Raw genomic sequence first — 11,453 nt, 5'->3', positions numbered from 1 at the left:
TCAGTTGCTCAAATTCACTTGTTAGTGAGTGGTATAGTTAGGGTCGTTTATAGTGAGTCATATACCCTTCCCCACTCATATCCAAATCATTTCAGAGGCTCATTTTATAATGGATCTCTAAATTGAAGAGGCAAGAAATATTTACTACCATCGGGAGAGCAGATATATGGCAGATTTGCTTCACTGTAGGCAGTTAAGACATTTAGGGAAGTATGTCCCGTGGGGTGATGGCATCCATCAAAATAGTTACTACTTGGCAAAGGTAGGAGGCAAGCAAATTAGGTAGAAAAAAAGTAACTACTTTTTCTTGCTTTATCCACCATTTCAACCAGCCACAACCACAGTGTTAACTGACTTCGTGAGATTTTTGAACTTGACCTGGGATCCGTTTTACATGCTCTGATATTAGTTCTCCTCTAGAAAAGAAGAGTCTCCCAGAGCAAACAATCTTCACTTCAAAATCATATATGTAACTACTAATGCCTTAAAATACTTACCATTATTCCTAACTTTTTAACCTATGTCTTCTACCATTATTTTAAAATCTTTATTGGGACAATTTCAGAGTCACTCCTATATTTGAGTGTCATTATTTTCTGAAGTCTAGGCATGAGTGGTTGTGGTTCTCTGAATTCTCCATGTCTTCTTTTTCACTTCAATGATGTATTCAATAAATACTTGTGAGCACCTACAAAGCATGAGAGGCACAAAGATAAATGCATTATATTCCCTGACCTCACCCCTTTGGTTGAGAGAAGTTATCAGTACCATTTCTAAAATAGAGAGGTAAGTATGTTAATAGTTGTGTCAATCCAGATCATTGCTGACTCTTTCTAAGGAAACTTGAGTGTCTCTGTCCGCTAGAAGCAGGGATTTCCTCTGGCAAGCAAGATCACAGCTGATGTTGGAAAAGCCTTGGTACTCCCTATGCCTATATTCCACCTACCAAAAGACCGCAGCAATCAATTCACTTGGAAACCCTATGGTAAATATAATCCATTAGGGTTCACGCTATTGTTATCTCTGGTCATCATCTCATATACAAGCCCCTCCAATCATCTGCTGTTTTCTGCATTCTCACCTTTAGAATATTTTAGGCTTCCTGCCTCCTATCTATCCTTAAGGTACTCCTCTCTGCATGGTCTCCCAGACCTGATCTCTATATTCTACTCTGAAACTCTCTGAACGTAGTTAAAAAGTTTTCCTATCTTCTTCCAACTAATGGCCTTAACTGAAACTGAGACTTCACTTATGAAAACCCTTCTCCAATTTAAGTGGGGAAATCTATGATCAGGAAGGAGGTGTTCACAAGAGTTTGTGTGGATTTACGGCTTACTTACAAGAATTCTCAATAATAGTTGTTTGTTTTAGTGTTGCTTTTGGAAGCCATGACGTGATAGTCCCCCAGAGCTGTTCCCACAGTCCTTAAGTCTGTCAGTAGGAAGGACCTGACATTTGGTTCGATCTTCAAATATCAGAGTACCTGAGAAAATAAGAACATAAGAATAAACCACTTAGTCATGTCCAGGCTGTTTTATGCAATCAAGCTTTATTTCTCTGACCAAGGATGTGTCCATTCTGCCTTACAAGCAATCACCTCAATTAAAAAACAATGTATTTCAAATAGACTTGTCTCATACCGTAATGTAATTTTTTTTTTGTCTATGAACTTTTCTGTAATTTTTAAGCTTATTTAAGCTTTTCATTTTTTCCTTCTTAATCTGCTTTTCACTTCTATCTCTTAAAGTAGAGTTTGGTTATGTTTGCTTGCTGGTGGGTAAAGTACTACAAGCAAGTCTGTGTTATTTCATATAAATGAGTAATGGTTACAGAAGAAATCAAGCACACACACATTCAAGAAATAAGGACATGATTTAGCTAGCAATAATACTGTTCTAAGCCTAATCCATACTTTTTAGGGATGACTCAGAAGGCAATTCAAGACCATGCAAAAGCCTGAGGAATAACACAGCTTGTTATGATAAATATGTGGAAGTGTTAACAGAGTTTTCAGATTCTCTGAGAAATTTGCTTTAATTTTAAATGTAAAAAAAAAAAGTTAATGTAAAGTACTTTATAAATAGAATTATATGTGCTATTCCTGAGAGACGATAGGAGTGTTAGTGTCAAGGTCACTTTCTTGAACTCCAGAAACTTCTTGCAAAGAGTAAATCACTAATCTGTTTTCTAGATTTCATTATCTTCTTTCAAAATCATATTAATATTTTTGCCTATGCCGGTAATATTTCCTAATTCCACTTCCTCCGTGCCAGTAAGACACAATGCTGAACTACAAAAGACATGGGCACTGAAGTCACAATCCTGTGAATGTTAACTCCTCTTACTAACTTTGTGACCAGGGACCTCTTAAAAACAATTTTTAAAATATTTCTTTGTTTTAGTTTCCTACTCTGTAAAATGGAGATAATTTTTAGCATATTAAGTTCTTGTAAGAAGTAAATGAGACAATTTGGGTAAAGCATTTAGAACTGTTCCTGACACATACTCTGTCCTCAGCAAATGCTTTCTATTAACAACTACCACTTTTTTTTTTTCTTTAAAATTAGCAGTTCATAGGTGAGGTCCTATTATTTTAAGATTTAGTGAACACATCTTTGTTAACTTGAAATGGAACATATTATCTTCTAATAGTTGTTTTTCCATATGGAAGAGGCCTAATCCCCTGAATCTGTGCTTATCACAGATGTCATTGTGCCCACGGCATCTGGCAGCTGAGAAATGATGAAATATTGTGGAGGCCGAGGGAGAATTCAGTTTTGTTCTAACCCCTCAATCTGCAAGTTTGCTCTCATAGTGAAGTGAAGTCAGCTTTTCTAGATCTTCCTTTGAATTTACCTACTCCTGCTCTTGGATTGCATGGAATGTATAATCATTCTTGTCATTGGACAAATCTTCTGGTTTAAAATAGCCATTGTATTTCAGATACAACTTGTCTTTTCCATTTCAACCTGCCCAGTTCCTACAAGGTTTCCTGATGACTGTTTTCTTAACATGTATCATCCTGGTCACTATCCTTTGTTCATAGTGTCTTAAAGTGTTTTTGGAGTAGAATGCACTATTCTAGATATCAAAAAGAATTATGGGATTTGCCTTTTGTGGGCACTGTGTTTCCATTAATGCAGCATAAGATTGTATTCATTTTGGAAAAGCCTTGCTATCGTGTTGGCTACTGGACTTGAACTCCATGACAATAGCTGAGGTTTTTTTTTTTTTTTTTTAATTGGAAAAACTTGTTCTTACAACAAGTTATAGGTTTCCTCATTGTGTCATTGTGCTGATGTAGTTTGAATCTAATTCTAAGACTTCATAGTTTTATCTGTCAAATTCTGTGTTGTTAGTTTCATGTCATTGCTCCAGTATATTGGAAACTGTAAATCATTATTATAATATATATTAGTATTTGATCTTGACATTATGACATCTGAAAACTTGACAAGTACACCTTAATATACACTATATAATGATGACAACCCTATTGATAAGGAAGTAGATTGAGACAAAGCCTAATACATTGACATACGTTGACATGCTGGACACATCTATTCAGGTTGTAAATTAACTGATAATCAATACACTTTAATCACTAGCATTATTTTATCTCTCTCATCATTGATATTTACTCTAAATCACTCTGGGTGATTTATTGAATGAATCTGCTGGTTTCTTCATCATTCTGTGAGGGACAGTAGTTCCCCCTTATCTGTGGTTTCACTTTCCAGTGTTTCAGTTACCTGCAGTCAACTGTGGTCAGGAAACAGATGATCTGTCTTCTAACATATGGTCAGAAGTTCAGCAGTAGTCTAACACTTCATCACAGTGTCCACACCATTCACCTCAGTTCATCTTATCACATGGGCATTTTTTCATCTCACAACATTACAAAAATAAGGGTGAGTATAGCACAATAAGGTATTTCAAAAGAGAGAGACCATATTCACATAATTTTATTGTCTATTTTTATAGTTGTTCTATATTATTATTAGTTGCTGTTATTAATCTCTTACATGCCTGGTTTATAAATTAAACTTTATCATAGGTATGTATGTATAGGCAAAAAATAGGGTTTGGTACTGTCTGTGGTTTCAAGCATTCCTGGCGGATTGTGGAATGTATCCCCCACAGATAAGGAAGGACTACTATAAATCATTGGGACTGGAATGCCAGACTCACTTAAAGCCTGTATATATTCTCTAGCTATTTCCACATCTCTCCTCAGAGTCAAATTTTTGTTTTGTATGTGTGTGTGCATGCATACACACACACTTCTTCCTTACTTATATAAGTTTGAAATAATGTGATATAAAATAATTTATCATACCCTAGTTTTTTTTAGCATTTCCAAAGTTATGAAATAATGTAGGAGAATATGAACTTTAATGGCTGCATGATTTGCCATAAAATGGATTCAGCATAATGTATGAAACAGATTCCTAGATTAAGTATATATCCAAATTTTGGCTATAATGACTAATCTTAGGACAAAAATAATTACAGCCAAATAATTCTCAACATTTTTGGATAAATGCCTAGGAGAGATTAATTAAACAGTCATAAATTTACATATACATATGGCTGCATCCATATTTATAGTTGTTTTAAGAAAAGATATATTTTTATTTTAGAAGATATATGAAATACCAGGAAAGATTGAGAAGTTAAAAAAATTATTGTCCATGACTCAGAGAAAGGTTATCAATATGTATACATATATTTCGCATATTTTGATATACCTATTTAAAATATAAAAAGGGAGTTATACTGCATATTTTATCTTTTAGAATTTTTTAGAATTAAAAATAGGTCATAATCATTATACCCTATCATTTATTAGTTTTCTACACTATAATTTTAGTATCTATACAGTGTTCCTTTGCATGGATTTAATCTTAAAAAAGAAATTTCTTGATATGGGTTAGTTATGTTACTTCTGTGCTCTTTGGTATGTAGACTGTGATGAATATCCTTGATAATAATCTTTGTATACATTCACAATGATCTTCTTAGGAATAAATCTTTAAGGTAGAATTGCTTGTCAAAGAGTATGTATACACAATATTAAGCTTTTTGTGGAGATTTTTCATTTGTTCCTTGGAAAATGTACTCATATTTTCCCTCCTAGTGGCATAAAATCACATTTTTGGGGCACTTGGGTGGCCTAGTTGATTAGGCATCTGCTTTAGGCTCAGGTCATGATTCCAGATCCCGCAATCCAAGCCCCGGATTAGCAGGGAGTCTGTTTCTCCCTCTCTCTCTACTCTTCCCCTAGATCGTGTTTACCCTCTCGCTCACTCTCTCTCTCTCTCAAATAAATAAATTAAAAATCTTTAATAAAATAAAATCACATTTTCCCAGATTCTTACCAAGAGCACTTAGACATTTTGGCCTTGTTTTAAGTGAAAGTTATGTTGTGTCATGGTTTATAATTGGCATTTCTTCTTTGACTGCCAGTGAAGTTTTATGTTTCATTGTGTGTGTGTGTGTGTGTGTGTGTGTGTGTGTGTGAAAAAAGAGAAAGAGAGAATGAGAATTTGTGTGAATTTCCTCTTCAGTCTTTATTGTTTTCTATAGATTGTCTGTTTTGTATTGATCTAAAAAATATATTTGCTATTAGTGAAATTAAGCATTTATCTCCGAATAACAAACATATTTTCAATAACAAACATATTTTCATATTTTGAAATGTTTCCTTTTTTAAAAAAAATCTGTTTAAATTCAATTTAGGGGACACCTCGGTGGCTCAGTCAGCTTAGCATCTGTGTTCAGCTCAGGTCATGATCCCAGTTTCCTGGGATCTAGTCAGCCATTGGCTTCTTGCTCAGCATGGAGCCCATTTCTCCCCTGCCTGCTGCTCCCCTTGCTTGTGCTCTCATGCGTGCTCTCCCTCTCTCTCTCTCTCTCTGGCAACTAAAAAAAACTTTATAAAAATAAATAAATCCAACTTAGTTAACATATAGTGTATTATTAGTTTCAGGGGTAGAATTTAGTGTTTCATCAGTTGTATATAACACCCAGTGCTCATCGCTAGTGCCCTTCTTAATGCCCTTCACCCAATTACTCCATCCCCCCACCAACCTCCCCTCCAGCAACCCTCAATTTGTTTCCTATGGTTAAGAGTTTATGGTTTGCCTCCCTCTGTCTTTTTATCTTATTTTGTTTTTCCTTCCCTTCCCCTACGTTCATCTGTTTTGTTTCTTAATTTCTACATATGAGTGAAATGATATGGTATTTGTCTTTCTCTTACTGATTTATTTTGGTTAACGTAATACCCTCTAGTTCTATCCACATTGTTGCAAATAGCAAGATTCCGTTTTTTGATGGCTGCATTAGATTCCTATGTGTATGTGTATGTGTGTGTGTACCACATCTTCTTGATCCATTCGTCTGTTGATGAACATCTAGGCTCTTTCCATAGTTTGGCTCCTTTGGAGATTGCTGCTATAAATGTTAGAGTGCATGTGCCCGGATAAATACCTAGAAGTGCAGTTGCTGGGTCTTGGGGTAGTTCTATTTTTAACTTTAACTTTTTAAGGAACACCCATACTCTTCTCCAGAGGGGCTGCACCAGTTTGCATTCCCACCAACAGTGTAGGAGGGTTCCGCTTTCTCTGCATCCTCACCAGCATCTGTCATTTCCTGAGTTGTTAACTTTAGCCAACCTGACTGGTGTGAGGCGATATCTCATTATGGTTTGATTTATATTTACCTGATACCAAATGATGTTGAGCATTTTCTCCTGTGTCTGTTAGCCATCTATATGTCTTTTTTGAAGAAAATGTCTGTTCATGTCTTCTGCCCATTTCTTGACTGGATGTTTTTGGTTTTGGGGTGTGGTGTTTGATAAGTTCTTTATAGATTTTGGATACTAGCCCTTTATCAGATATGTCATTTGCAAATATCTTCTCCCATTCTGTAGGTTGCCTTTTAGTTTTGCTGATTGTTTCCTTTGCTGTGCAAAAGCTTTTATCCTGATGAAGTCCCGATAGTTCAGTTTTGTTTTTGTTTCCCTTGCCTCTGGTGATGTGCCTAGCAAGAAGTTGTTGCAGCTGAGGTCAAAGAGGTTGCTGCTTGTGTTCTACTCTAAGATTTTGATGGATTCCTGTCTCACGCTTGGGTTTTTCATCCATTTTGAGTTTGTTTCCTATTCTCCAATATTGTAAAATATCCAATACATTATTGTTAGTACTGTAATATTTTCTTAGCATTTCAGTATTTTCTCCTGGAATCTATTTCTGTTTAAGCTGTGAATAAGAATCTGGCTTACTTTTTTCTTTCAAGATTATTAATCACTTCTCTCAGCACTACTTATAAAATAGTTATAAATCCCCTACTGATGTGAAGTAATATAAGCATAAATAGCTCAGATAGATATACATAAGAGCTGTTTTTATTCTATTTGCCAATTTACCATTTTTAATTGAAAAATTTGTTTATATTTACATAAGCACATATGTGGGTATGATTTACAGTGAGTCTTTGTATGAATTGGCCTTTGGGTGCTTTGAGATTAAATTGTGTTTTTATCACATACGTTTTAAATAAAATCTTTGAATTCAGTTTTGAGATTACTTACATAATTTTTTTCCACTAATTCCTATACCAGATTGAAAGCATGCTGCAGTTTTGGTATCTTTTGAAATACAGGTTTAATGTTTTTCTTTCCAAAAGGAACATGTAAGCAGTATTATTTTCTGGAATCTTTTATGTCAGTAAATGACTATCTGTTTCATTCATTAAAGACAACCCAGACTGTTTTAAATTTCTTAAGTGTCTATTTTTTATTTCCCCTGAATTTATGGAATGATGTTTGGTTTCCCTGTTCCTGCAGAAATTTTTCTTAAGCCTCCATTATTTTTTTCTCTTTTTTCAACCCTGTGAGGTTTTTTTTTTTTTTCCATATTCCCTCAGTTCTGCATTTTTTCTTATTGAGGTGAATGCTTGAATCCCTTCCTCAGATCCAAGATTAGAGCCTGGGAAGTGATATAGCAGTCCAGTTCCCCATGTCTGATAAACACTTATCTATGATTTTAAACTTTCTTCTATCCTGTAACCTGGTTCTCTGAAGTTCTGAACTAATGGATTACATTAAAACTTTATAATTCTTAACATCCATTTCCTCAAAGTTCTTCTCAATTTTTTCCCTGTCTTGAATGTTTTGCTTATAATTTCATTTAAAAACCCCTAATTTCAGCTTTAAGTTCTTCTTCAATAAATAAGTCTTTGGGGAAAATATTTAAGTTTCTATATGCCTTGTTTTTAAAAAATCGAACTTCTGTTTATGTTTAGATGTACAGCTTTAGTTTTATTTTGATAATAAAAAAGTTACCTACACATTTTTTCTCTCCATTTATTATCACAAAGTGCTTTTTATTTCCACTCCAAGGTTTATGTGGTTTTATGAGGTCCAGTTTAATTTCTCTATATTTGTGGCTCTCATACATCCTACACTTGCTTTAAAAGGTAGCTGAATATCCTTTGGGTCTTTATTAAAGAGCTGAGCCAGGTAACAGATGAATGCCTCTCCCTTTGTCTCTTCATTCATGACTACTGTATGATGTGGTTTACCAAGGGAAATGACACACATTATTTTATTCATTCTTTAATACTTCTGGGTTTTTTTGTTTTGCAGAATGAGTGTGTGAAGTGTGAATTAATTACTATACTTGACAGTGGCTTTGTAGCTGAGATATGGCTGGACCTTGCAGTCTAGTGGCAAACACAGACATGAAAGACTTTCAGGTAAGGTTAGAAGGTTCTTGGAAGAAATGGATAACCAGAAAAAGCAAGATCTCTGACAGTGACATTTTACTAATCCCTAATGAAATACCCTGATGACTCTAACTTGTTGCCCATTACACAAAAGTTAAATCTGATTTTGGTGCCTTTTTGTTGTATGCATGTGGCCTTCTACATTCTCCAGCGTATGCTGTGTGTGTTGTATTGTATTGTATTCTCAAAGTCCTTATTCCCCAAATTATCTCACTTTGCAGCTTTTCTTACCAGACTTTTCAGTGTTTCTTATTGTCTTCCCTAACTGATATCCTTTGTCTTAGGTGACAATAGCTGGTTTATTTTCCTTTCATTATTTTTGAGGAATTCCCTGGCATAGTGGACTCTCGGCCCTCAGAGTTTTAAGTTAAGTAAAAAAAAAAAAAAAGCAAGTCCTTTGTGCAAATCCTTCATGAAGCTTCCACGGTGGTCAAATAAGACAAAAACAATTCATTGAGAACCAGATCCTCTCTGCCCTCCAACACTAGAACTGATACAAGAATGTGAGTTGCCAACCTATGGAAGCAGGTGGGATAAATCAAAATACCACAGAAGTCTACTGTATTTCACTCATTGTTTTCCTGACTGAGCATTCAACTGTTGCTATTTGCTTTGACAATACTCTGGAGTTTTATTTCCAATAAGGTTGACTCTGACCGTTTTTGTCAGATTTCTCAGTGTTTTTAAGGGAGGATGGGCCCCTGGAGTTCTCTACTCTGCCATTTTCACTGATGTTACTTTCAACTTGTATTTCTTACATGAAAATGCATGTCTGGGTGTTCTTCCGAATCAATGCATAAAAGGTTCTTCATTCTTTTATATCACTACAGTGTTCCATGTATAGATCTACTGTAGTTACTTAATGAATCTCCTGTTGCTATGCATCTATCTTGTTGCTAACATTTTGCTATTACCAGTTAAATGTAGTGAATAGCCTTATACATGCTATTTCACATCTTTGCATGTATATTTATATATCAGATTCCAAGTGCCTTGGTGTGCCAATGGTTATGAACATCTGTAATTTTGAAAACATTGCCAGATTGTTATGTATGCTGTTATCAGTTTACAAATCTACTAACCATTCATGATTTAAGATGGGTTTTCCACTACAATGCTTCATTAAAATTTTTCATTGTTTCCAATTTGACACAGTATGTTTTTATTTATATGTCTCTAGTTATTAATGAGTTTGAGTATCTTTAAATAAATTTAAAGGTCCACCTAATTTATGAATCTTTTGTTTATTCACTTTTCATCTTTATGGTCATTTTCTTATGGGTTTATGGGAACATTTTATATTAGGGCAACATCCATAATATTTCTCTAAATATTATTACTATTTATCATTTTTTCTGTTTTAAATTCAGCAATACAGAGTTAGCCTGTGAAATCCTAGGCCCCCATCCTGGACCCCAGTAAAAGCTGAACGCCAGGCCTACACTCTCTCCCACACCCCTGTGACGTGTATGGCCCCAGGTGTGGTGTAGTTTCCAGGTTCTGTAAGTCATTAACCTTGTCTCCTTTGAAGTCTTCTGATGGTTATTGCTGAGGATGTCTTACAGTCATAATAAGAACCACAAGGGACAGTCCAGCCATAACGTTGGTTATTGATAGCCCCATATAATAGGAGGTTTCGATCTAGATACAATTTTTCCAAATTAGGTTTCACTGGAATCTACGAGGCCCAACATCCCTTATTGAAAAGCCTATTCCTTTCTCCTTTTACCCCACATAACAGTTTGAATCACCAAATTTATAAAATGGCTCATTTCTGTAAATATTTGGATATATATCTAGATTTTCTGTTAAGAGATTTTTTCCTATCAATTCTAAAAATTGAGATTCCCTCATATACATTAGCAGAATGTTTTGTGGACCAGCTTCTCTCCTGTCCAAGTTTTATTTTCTCTTTAATAATCTTTGATAATCTAAAAAAAAATAATAATCTTTGATGATCTTCTTTTATGGCAGCCCCCATAGAATGTAGGTAACTAGTTTAGAAATGTTGAAGACTCACATATAATTACCTCTGGTTTGTATGTTTGTATTGGCCAATATGGTAAAGACAGTTGTGGAGTATGTCACATCATGGGACATGTTGGCCATGTATATCAATGCATACATTCTCTTGGATGGAACATACTCCACCGTATATATCTGCTCTAACTTGCATTTTAAGCTATAAAGATAAGTTGCCCAATGTGTGATGTTGCTCTGGGTAGGTGGTGGTTAATGTCCTACATCTATGAGAAACCTAAATTTTGGAATATTTGTAGGTCCCTATTCAGGGATTTAACCTTTCTAATTTAGTTGTCTCACAAAAATTTTTGTGTAAAGAAAGATGACTACCTTCTCCATAAAAACGGTGAATTTCTGATGAACTTTAAGGCTCGTATACCCAACAAATATATTCTAATGATTTTGATTATATTGTCTGAAAATCTAGTTAAAAGTAATGTTTACAGGTTAACTAAGTTTAATGAACATTGCTTTCCTTAACGTGCTTTTTCTTGGATATACATTTGTATTTTATTATCATTTGACCAATAAAGGCATAAAATTAAAATTTGACTTCTAGATCAATAATATTCTTATATATATATTTTTCCATGACTCAAATTATTCAATATTCAATATTATTCAATATTATTATGGTAGATTTT

General features: G+C 34.6%; 1 long non-coding RNA gene across 1 annotated transcript in view; it reads right to left on the bottom strand.

Moving 5' to 3' along the window:
• Positions 1-513: 513 nt before the first annotated feature.
• LOC123394829 overlaps positions 514-11,453 on the bottom strand; it is a 36,000-nt gene continuing 25,060 nt past the window's right edge. The window contains exons 2-3 of the long non-coding RNA XR_006609551.1: positions 1,341-1,483; positions 514-688 (exon numbers count right to left, since the gene is read on the bottom strand). This is a non-coding gene — a long non-coding RNA (uncharacterized LOC123394829). The remainder of the gene's footprint in view (positions 689-1,340; positions 1,484-11,453) is intronic.

The sequence above is a fragment of the Mustela putorius genome, unplaced genomic scaffold (assembly GCF_011764305.1).
Source record: "Mustela putorius furo isolate JIRA1106 unplaced genomic scaffold, ASM1176430v1.1 tig00003845_pilon_pilon_pilon, whole genome shotgun sequence".
Lineage (NCBI taxonomy): Eukaryota > Metazoa > Chordata > Mammalia > Carnivora > Mustelidae > Mustela > Mustela putorius.
This window is presented reverse-complemented; position numbering and strand designations above follow the sequence as displayed.